Below are 21,042 nucleotides of genomic sequence, written 5' to 3'. Positions count from 1 at the left end.
ACTTTCTCAAAGTGTGAACCCTAGATCTCTAGGACTTCTCAAATCTCTTCCAAGAGATCTGTATGGTTAAAACCATAATACTAACAGAATTGCTGATACCTCAGTGTGAGTCAAGGCCATAGCTCCAAAATGCAATAGTGATGCTTGTATTCTTTCCTGTCAGTCCCTAGCAGCCAAAATTGCCAGTCTCACTTGCGAATGTCATTGATAAAGCAGTAAAAGCTATCAGTTTTATTAAAACTCAACTCCTGCATGCAAGTCTTTTTAATATTTTGTCCAATGAAATGAGAAGTAAGAATAAAGCACTTATGCAATATCTTAAAGTACAGTGGATGTTTCTGATTGTCTCAAGGAAAGTTTTTGAGATTGTCTGAGATACAACTGAACTAGCTGCTTTTTTTCATGTAACACCATTTTATTTCAAAGAACCACTGACAAACTATTGTTATTCAGATGTGAGTATTTGACAGACATTTTCTTGAAAACAAATGAAATGAATCTGTCACTTCAAGAAACCCACTGGTAGTATTTATTATTATTACTTTTTTTTTTTTTAACCAAAGATAAAATTCAAGCTTTCAGGCAAAAACTTGAATTTTGGAAACTTGTGTCTGCCACCATGAACTGAATATCTTCCCCATACTAAAAGGCTTATCTGGTCATAATGGTGATGATATTACCAAATGTAATTTTTTGGTATTATATAATGAAATATATCAGCATTGAGAAGATTCATATAACTTAGCTCGTATTTCCCAAATGACCAATGTATATTATTGCAAAATCATGCTTAATAAAAGATCTATTTAAACTACAAAATAGACCAATAAATTTTAAAAATTAATTAATTAATTATTGGATGCAATGGGTCTTCATTGCTTTGTGTGGACTTTCTCTAGTTGTGTTGAGCTGGGAGGCCACTCTTTGAGTGGGGGCCACTCTTCATTATAGCGCAAGCTTCTCATTGTGGTGGCCTCTCTTCTTACAGAGCACAGGTTCTAGGCACATAAGCTTCAGTAGTTGTAAAATGTGGGCTCAGTAGTTGTGGAGCATGGGCTTAATTGCTCTGCAGCCTGTGGAATCTTCACAGACCAGGGACTGAACCTGTGTCCCCTGCATTGATAGATGGGTTTTTATTCAGTGAGCCACCAGGAAAGTCCCCAAGCCAATAGATTTTTATGTAAAAAAATGTTCAAGATACAAAATGTTTGTTTGTATGGTTTCAGATTCAGATATTGCAGTTAACATTTAAGATACCAGGTATGATTAAAATGTCATACCTAAGTAGATCCTGAATTTACCTCCTCCCACAAGCACACTAAAATTGCAGCTATCTAGAGAACAACTAAATACACCTGCTATAACATATTCTATCAGTACAGAAGGGCAAGATGTAAAGAAATACTTCTGTTCCTATCCTTACTCTTCTTCTCAGTCCTCAGAGGAAGCTTTAACATTTCTTTTCTTTTTTTTTTCGCTCCGGATATAATTATATGATACCTGAAGAAGGATTTCTTCTGAAGTGATAATATATGACTGTTAAAATAAAAATATGCAAAGAGAGAAGAGAAAGAAAAATATTTGTAAGGAAACTGGATATTTTACATTTATCATGAAAGCTTAAAGCTTATTTAATTGAGGAAAGTGCCTTTATACTTTTATGTGCCCCTGTCTTCTTGGGCTCACTTTTGTGTTTTAACTTGGGTATTTCCAAATGCTGACCACTTTCCTTTACTTTTTGCCAGAAATGGAGTCACCTGAAACAGGACCAGGTATGAGGAATCTGAGGCTGTATTTCATGAAGGCCCTGTCGTGGTGTCATGAGAAGGGTTTGCTTGTTGGAAGTCCAAAGGGGCTTCCTGTCCTCAGTTTTGAGGCTTTGCAGCATTTGATAGTGCCTCTCTCCCAGTATGTTTTTTGTTTCTTACATAGTAAAATTCAGTGGGATGTATATTCATCAAAAGTATATTCTACTTTTAAACAAATGAATGTATACCAGTAGTCTTTCCACTCTTCATCCTTTAAATCTTTTTCAGAAGTACTAGATTGCATTGTCCAACCTGATTAGAAATACCAATCCCATAAAATGAACCATGAAAAAAGGTACTGTGGGTAAAAACATTTTGGAACATGTTGCATACAATATCTCTGCTTTGGATAGTCCCTGTGTATTAACATATTGAAGGTTGGATTTAGCACTTCTTTAAAAAGCTGGACTTAAGACTCTCTTATCCCCCAAATTCCCATTAGCATCTAAGAAGGCTCTCATTCATCACATTCCACAGGAAGCAGATTATAAGCAGGAAAGGAAGCTAATTCTTTCATGGAATATTTTATGGAAAACTTGGGCTGGTGAAACAGTATTTCATAGCAGGAATTCCATAGCAGTTTCTGCAACCAAACAGATCTGGGTTTGAATTTCAGTCTTTTCCTTATGTATTTAGTAGTCCATAGTCTGGATAAAATTTTCAATACTTCATAGCTCTTATTTTGAAAAGAGATTGTAGGGAGAATGAAGAGATGAGGTATCTAAAGTAGGTGCTCAAACAGTGTTTACTTTCTATTCTCTTTAAGAGAAGTTTTCAACTTATCATGCTTTCTTTCCTCATAATTCTATCTTATTACCTTTAAGACAACCATTCTGTCTCTCCAAAAAAACCTAGAAAATTTCCTCTCTTTTTACTTCCTCTGAAATATTTTATTTTTATCTTGTCCCTTACTGTTTCCTGTTTGGTATGATTAACCAAGACAAACCAAATAGATACAGAAAGTACTTTATATGGCAGCCTGGATGGGAAGGGGGTTTGGGGGAGAATGGATATGTATATATGTGTGGCTGAGTCATTTTGCTGTATACCTGAAATTATCACAGCATTTATAATCAGCTATACTCTTTTATAAAATAAAAAGTTAAAAAGAGATTTAAAAAAGAAGAAAATTAAAAAAAGAACTTTAAAGGTAAAGAAAATAATGTGATTTAGCATTTAGCTACATAAAAATATTTAGTCTTAAAAAAGTTTTTATTTCTTACTTTCCAGTAGTCATAATGGCTTCCCAGGTGGCGCTAGTGATAGAGTCTACTTGCCAATGTCAGAGACGCAGGAAATGTGGGTTCCATCCCTGGGTCGGGAAAATCCCTTGGAATAGGAAATGGCACCCCACCCCAGTATTCTTGCCTGGGAAATCCTATGGACAGAGGAGCCTGGAGGGTAACAGTCCATGGGGTTGCAAAGAGTTGGACAGAGCTGAGCATCAGCATGAGCATTCCAATAGTCATAATAGTCCTAATAGCTCATTAAGATACAGAATCAGCTTGGGGGACTTGATGTGGCCTTCTCCTTATTTGCATTTCATATTTATCCCAGTCATTGTGCTGACCTATCTCTAGTTAGAGTAGCTTCTGAGTTGATCTTCCTCCCTCTAGAATCTCTTAGTGTCCCAGTGATCATCAACACACCTGTCAGTCTATCTTCCTAGAAATTCCATTTTATCTTACTCTCCTAGTCATTCATTTTAGTAACTTACCTTGCACATAGGATTGTGTCTAAGGAGCCTTTCACTGTTAAATTCTTCCAGCCTAGCTGTGTAATGTCTGTTACATGTAACCCCCTATTTCACCAGAACCAGAACTTTTTCTGTTTTGTGTATGTACTAGGCTCACACTAGTGCTGCCAGTATGCTTTCCTCCAAACCTCTGTGCTCCTCCCCTTCTTCTCTGATTATTGTAAATTTTAAGGAGCAATGAAGTCTTTTCTTCTACCTGAAACCTTCCCTTCCTACTCCAGCCAGTAACATGATTTCTTTTTTGAATAATTGACCACATCTGGCTAAGTAAGTGTGAACCACTTACTGTGGTATATAATCAAATGCTTACCTAAGAAGGTAAGACTTTATCTTTTATCACCCCATAGAGAATTTCTAGAAAAAAGACATTATCTTTTTTCACCTCTAGAAAACAGGAATTAATTTTTAAACTTCTCTTGTATTGTTTATGAGGTCTAGCATAGTGCATTGGTTGATTGACTGAATCAGGTATGGTTTTGACTTCATCTAAACTTTGGCCACCTGATGCGAAGGGTTGACTCATTGGAAAAGACTCTGATGCTGGGAGGGATTGGGGGCAAGAGGAGAAGGGGACGACAGAGGATGAGATGGCTGGATGGCATCACTGACTCGATGGACGTGAGTCTGAGTGAACTCCTGGAGTTGGTGATGGACAGGGAGGCCTGGTGTGCTGCGATTCATGGGGTCGCAAAGAGTTGGACATGACTGAGCGACTGAACTGAACTGAAACTTTTTCTTTTATCATCTAAATACTGCCATCTTCCTTGTCTTGTGACTTTGTCCCATGATTTATCTTAATTGTTTTAAAACAGTGTTTGAAGTTCTATCTAGGGGAACCTAGTTGGTCTTCCCAGGTGGTGCAGTGATAACAAATCTGCCTGTCAATGGAGGGGGCACATGAGCCTCAGATTCGATTCCTGCAGAAGATTCCCTGGAGAAGGAAATGGCAACCCACTCCAATATTCTTGACTGGAAAATTCCGTGGACAGAAGAGCCTGGTGGGCTTCAGTCTATGGGGTCCGAAAGAGTTAGACATGATTGAACATCATGCAAAGCAAGGTAAAAGAGTGTAGAGTTACGACTAGGGAACCCTGGAAATGTTTATATGTTCTTGCAACTATGTGCCATTGTAATCAGAAGAAAGTTCTTTTGATCAAGTAATTTAAATAATGAATTACAAAATTAGAGCATAAGGATTGAGAAAAGACAGTGAAGTACAAGAGGTTTGGGATGAAATGGAGCACAAAATTTCTATGGAAATTAATGAATAACCTTATGTTCTGTTCAGGAGTTTTCTGATAAAATCAGTTTTAGGAAGCCATCCATTTTCTTCCAAATTTTTTATTTCCTTGAGAGAAAGCAAGACATGAATAGTAGAATTTTGAAAAGACAGTTCAGGGAAGAAACATGCAATCTGCTGTCGTATTACTTTAAAAGAGAAAAAGACCATAGAAAATGCCTGAACATTTTATTTTGTCCTGACAATAGCATTTAGATCAGAAACTCCTGCCTATTTATTAATATTTGTCTACGTCTCCATTATCCAATCCATGTTCAGGTTCTGTTGGTTTCTACTTCACACTTTTATTTCTACTTGCATTCAGAACTGTACGTCAGATTTCATCAGTCCTAGACTGGAACATTGTAAATGTCTTCTGACTCTTCTTACTCTCAGGAGTCTCTTTTCCCCTTAATCCACCCACCATGCTGCATCCTGAATCATATTCTTTAAGCACTTTTACATCATGCACTTTTCTGCTCACAGAAATGCCTGTCAACTTTAAAGAAAATGAACAATGTGAGAGTTATGAGTTAAGTTTTATTAGGGGCAATATGAGGACTGCAGTCCAGGAGACAGAACCTCAGATAGTTCTGAGAGACTGTTCCAAAGATGTATGGGGGAAGGAGAGTGTATATGTGATTTTGGAGAAGGGAGAGTACACACAATCAAGCAAATTTATATTTTAGAAAGTTTCTGCTGGTCTCACGAAGCTTTTACTGGTCATGAGAAACAGTTGTCACCATTAAGAATTTTAGCACTTTTGAGGAGGAGATACAAGAATTGGGCTCATAAAATCAACTCCTGAGACTATCTAACAATCTGAAGATCTGTCCTGCCAGTTTTCTAGGAGCACAGAGTACTTCATTTCTGCTCTCCACTCTAAACTCCTTCAGGGGGTGTTGGAGGTCAGCAGAACATGATTTAATCCTTGTGGAGGTAGATGTCAACCAATTTTTGGTTGACATACCAAGTAAAGTTCAAATATTCATGTCCTATTTGGCCCTTACCTACTCTTTCTCTAAAATGACTTTCCAATACACAACCTATAGTTGAGCCATGCATAACTTCTTGCTCTTTTTTGACACAATCTATAATTTCTTGCTTTTGTTTTTATGATCATCCTGTTAACCCTACTTGGAATGTCCTTTTTCATTTCTACCTGTTGAAATAATTTTCAGCCTCCAAGAAACAGCACCTGCATTAACTATTTTTAAAAAGCCACCATTGACTTTCTGAATACTTATGAATCGCTCTTGTTTCTATGCATTGGTTTTCAACAAACGTGTTTTTGGTCATAATTCTATTCTCCTAAATCAGCAGCAGAAACTTGTTTTATTCATTTTTATTTATCACATAGCATCTAGGGCAGAGTGCTTTTGTTTACTTCTATTATTCTCATAAGGATTAACAACAAGAATGACAAAAGGTACTTTGGATTATTGTCCAACTCTTTTGCCTCAGTTTAAAAAAATCATTAATAGGACCCTCTAGGCAATGATGATCAGTGGGAAATAAATTTATTAGATAAGAAGCTTATGGAAAGCTTTACAATGTATGGTTAAGGCTAACAGTACCTGAATCTTATAAATAATCTAAATATCACAAAAGAGACATAATTGGATTTTATTGCTTCCTCCTATGATGCTGTGGGGTTCCCTGGTCATTCAGTGGTAAAGAATTCGCCTGCCAATGCAGGAGATACAGGTTTAATCACTGGGTTGGAATGATCCCCTGGAGAAGGAAATGATAACCCACTCCAGTATTCTTGCCTGGGAAATCCCATGGACAGAGCCTGGCAGGCCACAGTCCATGGGATCACAAAAGAATCGGACATGACTTAGCGACTAAACAACAACATGATGCTATAGATTGTATATAACACAACCTATGAAGCTTTATATTTTAAGAATTCAACTTTAATCTGATCAAGCCTCTAGTTCTTACTAAAAGTTTATAAGACTATAAGGGACAGGGAAACAGGTTAGATTATTATATAATGGTGCAACAAGCAAAACCCAGAAGGTGTGAAAATGTATTGGTCAAATGATCTGATGGCTTCAAAGGTATATTGCAAAGAAACTTAAAAAGCATATCAGCTGAATGAATTATAGAGAGTTTATTTGAACAAAGAAACCATAAAAGTAAGTCAAACACCAACCATAGCAATAGAAACCCAAAATAGTGTGTGGGGGTATTTGCCTATAGTGTGGATATTTGATAGCATTAGTTAGTTAGTTCAGCTGCCCAGTCATGTCTGACTTTTTGTGACCCCATGAACCGCAGCACGCCAGGCCTCCCTGTCCATCACCAATTGCCAGAGTCTACCCAAACCCATGTCCATTGAGTCAGTGATACCATCCAACCTTCTCATCCTCTGTCATCCCTTTCTCCTCCTGCCCTCAATCTTTCCCAGCATCAGGGTCTTTCCAAATGAGTCATCTCTTTGCATCAGGTGGCCAAAGTACTGGAGTTTCAGCTTCAGCATCATTCCTTCCAATGAACACCCAGGACTGGTCTCCTTTAGGATGAACTGGTTGGATCTCCTTGCGTTCCAAGGAGCTCCCAACAGTCTTCTCCAACACCACACTTCAAAAGCATCAATTCTTCTGCACTCAGCTTTCTTTATAGTCCAACTCTCACATCCACACATGACACTGGAAAAACCATAGCCTTGACTAGAAGGACTTTTGTTGACAAAGTAATGTCTCTGCCTTTCAATATGCTGTCTAGGTTGGTCATAACTTTCCTTCCAAGGAGTAAGCGTCTTTTAATTTCATGGCTGCAATCACCATCTGCAGTGATTTTGGAGCCCCCCAAAAATAAAATCTGACACTGTTTCCACTGTTTCCCATCTATTTTCCATGAAGTGATGGGACCAGATGCCATGATCTTCATTTTCTGAATGTTGAGCTTTAAGCCAACTTTTTCACTCTCCTCTTTCACTTTCTATTTAAGGTATTCTTAAATATTGCTATTTTTTTTATGTGGTAATGCTATTGTTGATATATGATTAAAGAAAGACCTTATACTTTAGAAATACAAGCTTAAATTACAGAAGAATTGATCTGATGTGTGGGATTTGTTTCAAAATAAACAAATTTGCGTGGATGATTTGGGTGGATGGGTATGTGGGAAAGCCTACAATGTGGCCTTTAAAAATGTACAGTTTATAAAGACAAATATTGGGTCATGAATGGAAGCTGTCGTGATCGGTAAGATACCAGACTTGAGGTAGAACTCAGCAATGATATGTCTACAGAAAAGATTATTTTACACCAGGGGTCATTTTCAGAGGACTGAAAAGGGAAAGAGTGATGATGAGGGATATATAAGCAGAAGCTGGCCCTTTAAAATTCTGTTCTCCATCTGGCAGTTTCCCTCTTTTGCTTTCTATGTCTGTGCACTGCCCCACTTTCAGGTTTTTCTGTTTGTTTCCTACTTTTCCTTTCTTTTTCCTCTTCTACCTACATTCTCTTTTTTCACTCATCAACTATCCTCCATTTGCTAGGCATATTATTCAATAAAATTTGACATATTTTATTTTTTTATTTTTATTTTTTGATATATTTTAAAAGAATTTGTGTTTTCCTTTTTTTGATTGCAGTAGTAGATTATTTTATATATAGGTGATCCTTTCCCTAGGTTTGACTTTTTTCCAAGAGAAGTTATTAATAGCCTCTGTCCCTTTCAAAAGTATCCTGGATTATATGATAAATACACTTATATTTTTCTGAAATTTTCAATAGTTAGCTGTCATTCATATGCTTTAGTAGTTCCTTAATGGTATCATGTGTCTGAATCTATTTCAAGGCTTGGCTTTCCCCTGTACTTTACTCTGGTAAGACTAGCTTATGTGGGCCAATGGTTCTCAATAGAAATAAAGTTTCCACTCTTAAGATATTTTTCTAAGTAGACCTTTGTTCTAATGAAAACACTTTATTTTGAGAGATAGAACATTAAAGTATTGGCAGCCATATACTCCTTTCACTAGATTTATTTGGCACAGTTGGAATATTTAGAAGCAGAGAGCAGGATCCCCAGGGAGCAGAGGACAGGCATACTTTGACAGGGAAGAAAAGTGCCAAGAACAGGCACTTGTAGGGAGGTAAAGCCAGATGTGAAGGCTGGAATGTGACCTAAAAACTGAAATGCATCAGTGAGAGTTGATGGAGTCAGACATGAGATCAGGAACAGTCCAAGACTAAGGCAACAACAGTTTTGTTTACAAAGAAGATAACATTGTCTCTATTGTAAATAACAAAAACACCAAGACAAAACAAGAACAACAATAATACAGTGAAACGTGGATTAGCAAGAAATCCCCCTCCTCCACCCCCATAACTTCCCTTGAATATAACTGAAAAACTAGATTTTGCTCAATTTATTGTTCTCTCAAACCAGTTCCTTACCTTTCTCAGACTTCTGTTTCAGAGCATAATTAAATTCCAAGATAGTGTGGGATGGTAGAGAACCTGATTCGCATCTTCTGATCACAGGGACATTCTTTTAGTATACATGTTGTCTATTTCTTGGTTCTAAAGCTTTCTCAGTGCCTGCTCTCATATCTATATTCAAAATTCTCCAACTATTGACCACAGGAAGTTGTCAGCTGCCCCCATGATGCTGGGAGTTTTGGGGAAAGCTCTGTGAGCCTGTCTCAGGAAGGCTGCCTAGATGACTAAGGTAGCCGTCTCCACTCTTCTGTGTCTGTATCAGGCACCATGCTCAGAAGCTTTTCCAGATTTGGTACTTTTTTCTGTCACTACTGGGAAAGAGAAGCACAGTTGATCTCTGCTCCTGAACCCCCCAATTCACCTGGAGCTTTGTGTCTGTCTTTAGCATGATTGCCCTTAGATCCTTGCTTATTTTGCTTTGATCTGTAAGGTACGTGTCTTACCGGTGATTGTATTTTTCTTTTGGTTGTGGGTCACATTTTTTTGCTTCTTCACAGTCCAGTGGTTTCTTTTCTTTTTTTTTTTATGCTGGACAATATAAATATTATATGATTGAGGATTTGGATTATGCTTTCTCTTTTAAAAAGTTATTACTTTTGATTTAATAGACACTCAAGAAACTTAATGATCAGCTTGATTCTTTTGAAGTTTGCTTTTAAGCTTTAATAGTTCATGGCTGGAGTAGTTTTAATTTAGGTAAGTTTAGTTCTGATATTAAAGGGTGAGCCTCTGAGGTCTCTACTCTTTGTTCATCAAGGTCTTTCTACTTTGGCTAGTTATATTTCAACTCCTTCCCATCCCTATCTACTCTGGGAATTTTTCAGCTTACAGCTCCTTAGTTGTTCTTTACCTAGCTTAATAGAACTTTTATGCTATGCATAGGAAAAATCAGGAAAATACTCAAGGGGGCTTTCTTGTAGATTTTTGGAGTCCTTTTAATCTTTCCTCCCTAGTCTCTGCCTAGCACATTTCATCTGTCATAGCTTCCCTGAACTCGATCTCTATTTCCTTAATTTAGTGGTACCATTGTTCTCCATTTGGGTTTTTCCTCTATGTACTGTAATCCTTAATATATATCCAGTCAGAATATGGGATGATTGTAAGGCCCACTTTATTTGCATCCTTTCCCATAGGAACCATGGTCCTCCTTCACTTCCAGCTCAGGCCTGAAAATAATTACTGCATCTGTTTTGTCAAGTCTTCTATTTACTGCTGGAAGACAAACTGCTACCAGTTTACTCCATCAAGGCTAGAAATGGAAATCTATGATTGTTCCTTTTAAGTTGTACTTGCCTGTACCTTTTAAGCTATACTTTATACTTAAAAGTATAATTCCTCTGACAGATAGGTAATGTATTCTAGCGTGCATTGTGTTCCTACCAACTACTTAGCCTTATTGAAAACTACTACCACTCTACATGTGGTGGCAAAAACTTGATCACTTACTGTTTTTTGAATCTACCTTCTTTCACCACTTCTTTATTTTTGTATCTGTTTTTTTCCCTACTATTGGGGATAATCAGAGGATGACACACTTTTTGTCTTCAAACATCTGATGAACTAAACCTTACAAAGTACTGCAATACAAAGTCAAACAAGGAAAGTATGGAGAGAAGCATAGAGCTGAACATGTTTTAAATGGGTCTGAAAAGCAAAGTAGAATTATCAGGTTTGGTTGTTGGTAGCCAAAAACACCTATTTATTATGTATCCCAGTTACATGCCACACACTGTTTCAGGAATAAAGCCATGTAGTTAAAAGTGGTCTATTAAAAACAAATCTTCTTAATGAAGGTGCTTTTTAAAAATGATGTAAACAAAAGTTTGGCAAATTATAGCCTATGGGCCAAATTTTCTTTTGTTCAGCCTGAAAGCTAAGATGGTTTTTACTTTTACAATGGCTATATACTAAGTGGTTCACTTTTTCATTTTTCTATATACAAGTACCTTTATAATATTCTAAATTTTGTCTCTTGGCCTATAAATTCTAAAATATTTACTATCCCTGCCTCTTTAAGAAAAAGTTTGACAGTGTTGGTCTTAAGCAATTTCTCCATCCATTCCTCCATGCCATCCATTTAACAAATATTTATTCAATGTCTTTCATTGTGCAAGGTACTTCGCTAAGATTAAAAACTTGAATTATGCAGAGAACCTTCTTTAAAGGAGTTCATAATTTATCAAGAAAGCTGAGATATTGCTGGGAGCCAGCACGGGAGATCCCACCCATGACAAGGTCATGTGGAAGAGACCTGACGAGCAAGGCGGATCAGGACTAGAGGGACCCCCTGGACCTTCTTGAACATCTACCCCAAAACCAGAATCTGTCTGTCTTACTATTTCGTGCCTTTCACCAACTCTTCTGACATTAACAGGGGGCTATCCCCGACCACCTTTCTCTGGAAAAAATCAACTTAGGGCTCTAGTTGATAAGTCTCTTGGGCATGAAAGGAATATTTCAATTCAAACCCCCTCTGTTGGCATTCTAGCTTGCTTGGTAGGTTTATCCAGACTCTTGCAGCTACACATGTGAATGTTCACAGTCTCCCAACTGAGACACAGGACGCCTAAAACATTCTAAAAATATAGAGGCTTTCGAAGAGTTAAAAACTATTAGAATCTTGCCTGGAGAATCCCAGGGACAGGGGAGCCTGGTGGGCTGCCGTCTATGGGGTCACACAGAGTCGGACACGACTGAAGTGACTTAGCAGCAGCAGCAGCAGAGTAGTGCTGGTGTAGGATTTCACTGTTGAGCCAATGCTTGCTGCCAAGTTCCCATATCCCTTATCCATTGTGTACCTGGGAGTGCATTAGTTAACATAGTTGGAACGTAAGAAAAACAAGTAGTAGCCTTGGAATTAACCACATCAGACCTTTGAGCTAATTGGTTCTTTCTCTGTTGTAACTCACTGCACCTTTGCTCTCTGAGAGTGTAACTGTTTAATACTTTCTGAGGCTGCTATAGATTAAAAATATAAAGAAAAAACATTTCAAGGGAAAATAAGTTTTCTGCTTGAGCAGCCTTTATCAAAAGAGGGTCATAAAATGTCCACAGGCCTCCAAGGCCAGAAGATAATGTACACAAAATTGTTTATGGGAAAGGTATGCAGAAAAAATCCTGATTTTGATAAAGACAAAACAGATGTAATGTTTGGGCTGACTCTGCATGACTTTACATCTTTCATTTCCCTCTATGTACAAGTCAAGGTATGAAAGTTCCTTTTGAAAATAAAGTTACGGGCCTCGCTCACCGAAGCTTGGTCACCCTGTGTCATTTTTTCTCTCTCCCTTTCTTTTTCAGGCTGATCTCTTGGAGCTTAGAGGCTCTCTGAGTTCACTTTCCTGCCCGGGCTTCTAAAACCCTCTTGAGAAGGTGCTCTGCACATTCTCCCCATCAAGAGGGCGCCTGTGGCCTATGTAAACAGAGCAAGTCCCATGCTGGGGCTTTATTGGCTTTCTGTGTAAACCAAGGAATATCAACCTCTTTCTCTCCTCTGTTTTCTTATCTGCAACATTCTTTCTTTATCTCTCTCTAAATCTCTCTTGCTGACGCCGTTTCCCCCGAGGGTACCCCTGGATCCTGCTGGGGCTGGACCCTGGCAGGACATGAACACAGCTTACAAACAGAGTTGAGTAAAAGAGGAATCATGGGAGAGAGGTAACAGGTTAAGGACTGTCATATTTCAGAAAAGAATAGCTAACACAGAGCTGGGGAAATTCAAGGTTTCTCAGTTTGGGGAGGAGGTGAGATTGGATCTGGGCTAGGAAAGATGGATACCATTCAAGGAGGTCAACTTGATTAAAACTAGCCATAATTAAAATTCACAGAAGGATCTACCAGTTCATTCTTTGAATCTGAGTCTCACCGTCAGAAGGGCAATTAACTGGTGTTCTGGGTTTTGGAGAAAAACATTCTTTCCCTTTGACACAGATTTTCTTCTCGACATTCTACCACTTTCCTTTCCTCTGGTCAATAATCAGCGTGAGTTTCCTTACTAAAATTCTGAGAGATTAACAGACTTAGAGAGGTGGTTTCCTAGCTGATTTTTCAGATTTGGGATTTCAGTATTTTTAGGAGGAGGCTAGTATTCTTTACTCTCATCCCAGGTTAGAAAAGTTTTAGCCAAGTGACTCCACATATCATTCTCCATGTATGTCAGTGTTTAGCAGGGAGAGCTCTGCCAAGATATCCTTCCATAACTGCCCTCTTTCTCTCTATGGAGATCCATGACGAGCAGTGGCATTTCTCTCTCTGTACCTTCGCCAGCCTAGTATTTCTGCTGAGGGTGGGAAGGGAAGAAAATCAGATTCGGTGTTTAGAAATTACTTTGTGTCGTGTAAATAAGCCTCTTAGTGGTAGAACCAAATAAACTGATCTGAGCAAAAAGAGAATCTTGACTCCCTTGTTTAATAGACATCTGAATACAGAATGAGGAACTGAAATAAATATTGTCATTCATCCAAAGTGAAATAGACACAGCCTGAAAATAATTTTCTTTTAAAGTAGAGTTGGAATATAAAAAGATTATTCAAAGAACTGAAATTCGTGAGCTTTCCTATAAAAATAATCTCTTAATATAATTTGGGATGATGACATTGTTCCTGACTGATGAGTTAAGGGTGAAAAAATACCTTTTGTGGGGAATAAGAATACAATCATTTCAGAAAAAGAGTTTTTAAATAATAATACTCTTATTCTTTGAGGTAAAAGTATTTTTTTGTTATTAAAGACTAGTCATCCTTGAACTTGAACTCTAATTCACACAAGTGCCTAAAATCATATTCTGTTCATGGACATAAACAGCAGTACTTATTAGTCAAAATCACCAAATAATTTTCAAAAATGAGTTTAATGCTTTTGCATTTGGCAGTCAAAATAATGTCCCTCCTGGGGCTTCTGGTGGCTCAGATAGCAAAGAATCTGCCTGCAATGCAGGAGACCCAGATTTTATCCTTGAGTTGGGAAGATCCCCTGGAGAAGGAAATGGCAACCCACTCCAGTGTTCTTGCCTGGAGAAGCCCCATGGACAGAAGAGCCTGGAAGGCTATAGTTCATGGAGTTGCAAAGAGTTGGACACAACTCAGCAACTAACACACACACACACATGTTACAGGTACACTGCTTTCATAATACCTTTTCATTTCTTCCATGGACTCTGCAGTGAACTGTGGATAATTCTGTTTATTTCATTTAAATTTTATTTCAAATTTGTATAATAGTCATATTAGTTTATCCAACATAAGGACAGTGAGAATTGAAAGTTGTATTAAAGAATGATGGAGTTACTAGACTCAGTTCAAATGGAATATTTTGAGGAAAGTTCTTACATTTGTTTGGCAACAATAAAAATGCCTTATATTTGTGTATCACCTTAACATTTTATCATTGCTTTACCATAATCTCTTAGTCTACCTTTGGTTGCAAATGGCAGAAATTTAACTCAAAAAAGTTCAATTTAAAAAAGAGAATGTATTGCTTCATTTTGCTGAAAAGTCTAGAGGCATCAGTTTTTAGGAATAACATATTATATGTTTTCAACTATATGATTAAATTTTGTCTTTGTCCATACTCTGGCTCTGATTTCCTCTCTGTTAACTTCATCCTTAGAGTCTGTTTCTATGATGTAACCATTGATAAGTCTAGGCTTGTGTGGTCCTTATAGCTTTATATACAAAAGGGACAAGGAGCATCTTTACCCACAGATCCAACAATCTTCCCAGAGTGGACTCTGGCATGGGTCATGTGTCTTGAATATGGTTAGGGAATACAATATTGACTGAACCAGGCTGCCCAGTTTGCACACATCTGAGGCAAGGTACATTAATGTACTTTGGGAGCAGGAGCTTCAAGATCAATTCATTAAAAGTCAGTTAGCCAATGAGAAATTTATTGAATTCATTTTCTTTTAAGGATTTATTTATTTACTTATTTGCTTCTTTTTTAATTTCACATGAATCAGCCATGGGTGTACATGTGTTCCCCATCCCATCCCTCAGGGTCATTCCAGTGCACCAGCCCTGAGCACCCTGTCTCATGCATCAAACCTGGACTGGTGATCTATTTCACATATAATATATGTTTCAGAGCTATTCTCTCAAATCATCCCACCATCGCCTTCTCCCATAGAGTCCAAAAGTCTGTTCTTTACATCTGTGTCTCTGCTGCTGTCTCACATATAGGGTCATCTTTATCATCTTTCTAATTTCCATATATATGAGTTAATATACTGTATTGGTGTTTTTCTTTCTGACTTACTTCACTCTGTATAATAGGCTCCAGTTTCATCCACCTCACTAGAACTGATTCAAATACATTCTTTTCAATAGCTGAGTAATATTCCATTGTGTATATGTACTACAGCTTTCTTATCCATTCTTCTGCTGATGGACATCTAGGGTGCTTCCATGTCCTGGCTATTGTAAACCGTGCTGCGATAAATATTGGGGTATATGTGTCTCTTTCAATTCTGGTTTCCTCGGTGTATATGCCCAGCAGTGGCATTGCTGTGCTGTGTGGCAGTTCTATTTCCAGTTTTTTAAGGAATCTCCACACTGTTCTCCATAGTGGCTGTACTAGTTTGCATTCCCACCAACAGTGTAAGAGGGTTACCCTTTTTCCACACCCTCTCCAGCATTTATTGCTTGTAGACTTTTGAATAGCAGCCATTCTGACTGGTGTGAGATGGTACCTCATTATGGTTTTGATTTGCATTTCTCTGATGAGTGATGTTGAGCATCTTTTCCTGTGTTTGTTAGCCATTTGTATGTCTTCTTTGGAAAAATGTCTGTTTAGTTCTTTGGCACATTTTTTGGTTGGGTAGCTTATTTTTCTGGGATTGAACTGCAGGAGTTGCTTGCATATTTTTGAGATTAGTTATTTGTCAGTTGCTTCATTTGCTATTATTTTCTCCCATTCTGAAGGCTGTCTTTTCACCTTGCTTATAGTTTCCTTCATTGTGCAAAAGCTTTTAAGTTTAGTTAGGTCCAATTTGTTTATTTTTGCTTTTATTTCCATTATTCTGGGAGGTGGGTTATAGAGGATGCTGCTATGATTTATATCAGAGAGTGTTTTGCCTATGTTTTCCTCTAGAGTTTTATAGTTTCTGGTCTTATATTTAGATCTTTAATCCATTTTGAGTTTATATTTGTGTATGGTGTTAGAAAGTGTTATAATTTGATTCTTTTACAAGTGGTTGACCAATTTTCCCAGCACTACTTGTTAAAGAGATTGTCTTTAATCCATTGTATATTCTTGCTTTCTTTGTCAAAGATAAGGTGTCCATATGTGTGTGGATTTATCTCTGGGCTTTCTATTTTGTTCCATTGATCTATGTTTCTGTCTTTGTGCCAGTACCATACTGTCTTGATGACTGTTGCTTTGTTGTAGAGCCTGAAGACAGGCAGGTTGATTCCTCCAATTCCATTATTCTTTCTCAAGATTGCTTTGGCTATTCGAGGTTTTTTTGTATTTCCATACAAATTGTGAAATTATTGGTTCTAGTTCTGTGAAAAATACCGTTGGTAGCTTGATAGGGATTGCATTGAATCTATAGATTGCTTTGGATAGTGTACTCATTTTCACTATATTTATTCTTCCAATCCATGAACATGGTATATTTTCTCCATCTGTTTGTGTCCTCTTTGATTTCTTTCATCGGTGTTTTATAGTTTTCTATATATAGGTCTTTTGTTTCTTTAGGCAGATTTATTCCTAAGTATTTTATTCTTTTCATTGCAATGGTGAATGGAATTGTTTCCTTAATTTCTCTGTTTTCTTATTGCTAGTGTATAGGAACACAAGGGATTTCTGCATGTTAATCTTATGTCCTGCAAGTTTACTATATTCACTGATTAGCTTTAGTAATTTTCTGGTGGAGTCTTTAGGGTTTTCTATGTAGAGGATCATGTCATCTGCAAACAGTGAGAGTTTTAGGTTTCTGTTTCCAATCTGGATTCCTTTTATTCCTTTTTCTTCTCTGATTGCTGTGATGAAAACTTCTAAATCTACATTGAGTAGTAGTGGTGAGAGTAGCATCTTTGTCTTGTTCCTGATTTTAGGGGAAATGCTTTCGATTTTTCACCATTGTGGATAATGTTTGCTGTGGGTTTGTCATATACAGCTTTTATTATGTTGAGGTATGCTCCTTCTATGCCTGCTTTCTGGAGAGATTTTATTATCAATGGATGTTGAATTTTGTCAAAGGCTTTCTTTACATCTATTGAGATAATCATATGGTTTTCATCTTTCAATTTGTTAATGTGGTGTGCCACATTGATTGATTTGTGAATATCAAAGAATCCTTGCATCCCTGGGATAAAGCCCACTTGGTCATGATGTATGATCTTTTTAATATGTTGTTGGATTCTGTTTGCTAAGATTTTGTTAAGGATTTGTGCATCTATGTTCATCGGTGATATTGGCCTGTAGTTTTCTTTTTTTGTGGCATCTTTGTCTGGTTTTGGTATTAGGGTGATGGTGGCCTCATAGAGTGAGTTTGGAAGTTTACCTTCCTCTGCAATTTTCTGGAAGAGCTTGAGTAGGATAGGTGTTAGCTCTTCTCTAAATTTTTGGTAGAATTCAGCTGTGAAGCCGTCTGGTCCTGGGCTTTTTTTTTTTTTGAAGATTTCTGATTATAGTTTCGATTTCTGTGTGTGTGATGGGTCTGTTATAATTTTTTATTTCTTCCTGGTTCAGTTTTAGAAAGTTATAGTTTTCTAAGAATTTGTCCATTTCTTCCAAGTTGTCCATTTTACTGGCATATAGTTGCTGATAGTAGTCTCTTATGATCCTTCATATTTCTGTGTTGTGTATTGTGATTTCTCCATTTTCATTTCTAATTTTGTTGATTTGATTCTTCTCCCTTTTTTTTCTTGATGAGTCTGGCTAATGGTTTGTCCATTTTATTTATCTTCTCAAAGAACCAGCTTTTAGCTTTGCTGATTTTTGCTATGGTCTCCTTTGTTTCTTTTGCATTTACTTCTGCCTTAATTTTTATGAATTCTTTCCTTCTACTAATCCTGGTGTGCTTCATTTCTTCTTTTTCTAGTTGCTTTATGTGTAGAGTTATGTTATTTATTTGATATTTCTCCTGTTTCTTTAGGTAGGCTTGTATTGCTATGAACCTTCCCATTAGTACTGCTTTTACTGAATCCCATAGGTTTTGGGTTGTTATGTTTCCATTTTAGTTCATTTCTATGCATATTTTGATTTTGTTTTTGATTTCTTCTGTGATTTATTGGTTATTTAGAAGTGTGTTGTTTAGCCTCCATCTGTTTGTATTTTTAGTTGTTTTTTTTTTCCTGTAGTTGACATCTAATCTTACTGCATTGTGATCAGAAAAGATGCTTGAGATTATTTCAGCTTTTTTTTTTTTAATTTACCAATGCTATACTTATAGCCCTAGATGTAATCTATCCTGTGGAATGTTCCATGGGCACTTGAGAAAAAGTTGAAATTCATTGTTTTGGGGTGAAATGTCCTATAGATATCAATTAGGTCTAACTGCTCCATTGTATCATTTAAAGTTTGTGTTTCCTTTCTAGTTTTCTGTTTAGTTGACCTATCCATAGGTGTGAGTGGGGTATTAAAGTCTCCCACTATTATTGTGTTATTGTTAATTTCCTCTTTCATACTTGTTAGCATTTACCTTACATATTGTGGTGCTTCTGTGTTGGGTGCATATTAATTTATAATCTTTTAAGGATTTATTTTTAAACCAGATTTCATTTTGCACTCATGACAATCCTTTAAGGGACGGTCACTTCACTTCCCTATTTTCTGAAGCTAGAGATAGAGGCCAGAAAGGTGGGGAATCAGGAGCAGAGGGAGGAAAGGCACTGGCTCTACTCTACCTTTGCTTTATGGTGGGGGAGGGGTGGGGGGGTGGCGGTGTGGTAAACTGTGAAGAAAGCTGAGTGCCGAAGAATTGATGCTTCTGAACTGTTGGAGAAGCCTCTTGAGCGTCCCTTGGACTGCAAGGAGATCCAACCAGTCCATTCTGAAGGAGATCGGCCCTGGGATTTCTTTGGAAGGAATGATGCTAAAGCTGAAACTCCAGTACTTTGGCCACCTCATGCAAAGAGTTGACTCATCGGAAAAGACTCTGATGCTGAGAGGGATTGGGAGCAGGAGGGAAAGGGGACGACAGAGGGTGAGATGGCTGGATGGCATCACTGACTCGATGGACATGAGTTTGAGTGAACTCTGGGAGTTGGTGATGGACAGGGAGGCCTGGCGTGCTGTGATTCATGGGGTCGCAAAGAGTCGGACACGACTGAGCAACTGAACTGAACAGAACTGAATCACTTCATCAGGGCTACTGTCAAATCTAAGATCTACCATTAAAATGACTTTCTTTGTGTTAGCATTGAAGAGTTCTTTGTAAGTGAAGGGCTTCCCAGGTGGCGGTAGTGATAAAGAGCTGCTTGCATACGGAGGAGATGAAAGAGACACAGGTTTATCCCTGGGTCAGGATGATCCCCTGGTGGGCATGGCAACCCACTCCAGTTTTCTTGCTTAGAGAATCCCATGGACAGAGGAGCCTGGAGGACTTCCACCTACATAGGACTGCAAAGAGTCAGACACGGCTGAAGCGACTTAGCGCACACACATGCATGCATGTAAGTGAAACCAGATCCATCAGTGGATAGATTTCATTGACAGCTTTTTTGGAACTGAATCACCCAGTCCAAGGACCACGAAGTACTGACAGGGGAGAAGTTGGGTCTTGGCCACCAATGTGGTATGAATGCATTGTTTACCTGTCATACATTATTTAAGACATGGACTTTTGTGATATGCCATTAAACAATTTATATGAAATGAGAACAAAGTATTTCATCAAGCATTTTCAAAAGGTCAAAAAAGAAATTGCAATAATTCCCTGTATCCTCAGCCATAAACTCATGCAACAGTCTGCAAGGGTTTCAGATTTTGAGAACGGAGAGAAAGGCATAGTTTTGAGAGAGGAGGATAACATTTTAGGATACTTTGTACTTAGAGTAAAGAGTCACTAAGGTATTTGCCAACAAAGTTCTGTCTAGTCAAATCTATGGTTTTTCCAGCAGTCATGTATGGATGTGAGAGTTGGATAATAAAGAAAGTTGAGTGACAAAGAATATGTGTTTAAACTGTGGTGTTGGAGGAAACTCTTGAGAGTCCCTTGGACTGCAAGGAGATCAAACCAGTCCATCCTAAAAGAAATCAGTCCTGAAAATTCACTGGAAGGACTGGTGGGTAAGTTCCAATACTTTGGCCACTTCATGAGAACTGACAAACTGGAAAAGACCCTGATGCTGGGAAAGATTGAAGGTATGAAGAGAAGAGGATGACAGAGGATGAAATGGTTGGATGGTATCACCAATTCAATGGATATGAGTTTGAGCAAGCTCTGGGAGTTGGTGATGGACAGGGAAGCCTGGTGTGCTCCAGTCCATGGGGTTGCAAAGAGTTGGACACGACTGAATGACTAAACTGAACTGAATTGAACTGAGGGTGTAATGTAAAGAACATCTAATTAGGGGTCAATATCAGGATTTAAATCCCATTTTTGCCCTGTTCTAGCCTTTCAACGTTAGTTAAATTTAACATTCTAAGCTTTGAGTCCCCCAGTAATAGAGCAGATTGATAAAGATCTTTTTAAAGTGGATACCCATAATAGCATTGTGAGTGTTGAAATGGCAGAGCAAGATTAGATGAAGCAATTGATTTACTATTCAGAAGAAATGAGTACAATTTTCTCAA

The sequence above is a fragment of the Ovis canadensis genome, chromosome 2, assembly GCF_042477335.2.
Source record: "Ovis canadensis isolate MfBH-ARS-UI-01 breed Bighorn chromosome 2, ARS-UI_OviCan_v2, whole genome shotgun sequence".
Lineage (NCBI taxonomy): Eukaryota > Metazoa > Chordata > Mammalia > Artiodactyla > Bovidae > Ovis > Ovis canadensis.
The sequence above is the reverse complement of the archived record's forward strand: the minus strand, read 5'-3'. Positions refer to the sequence as shown.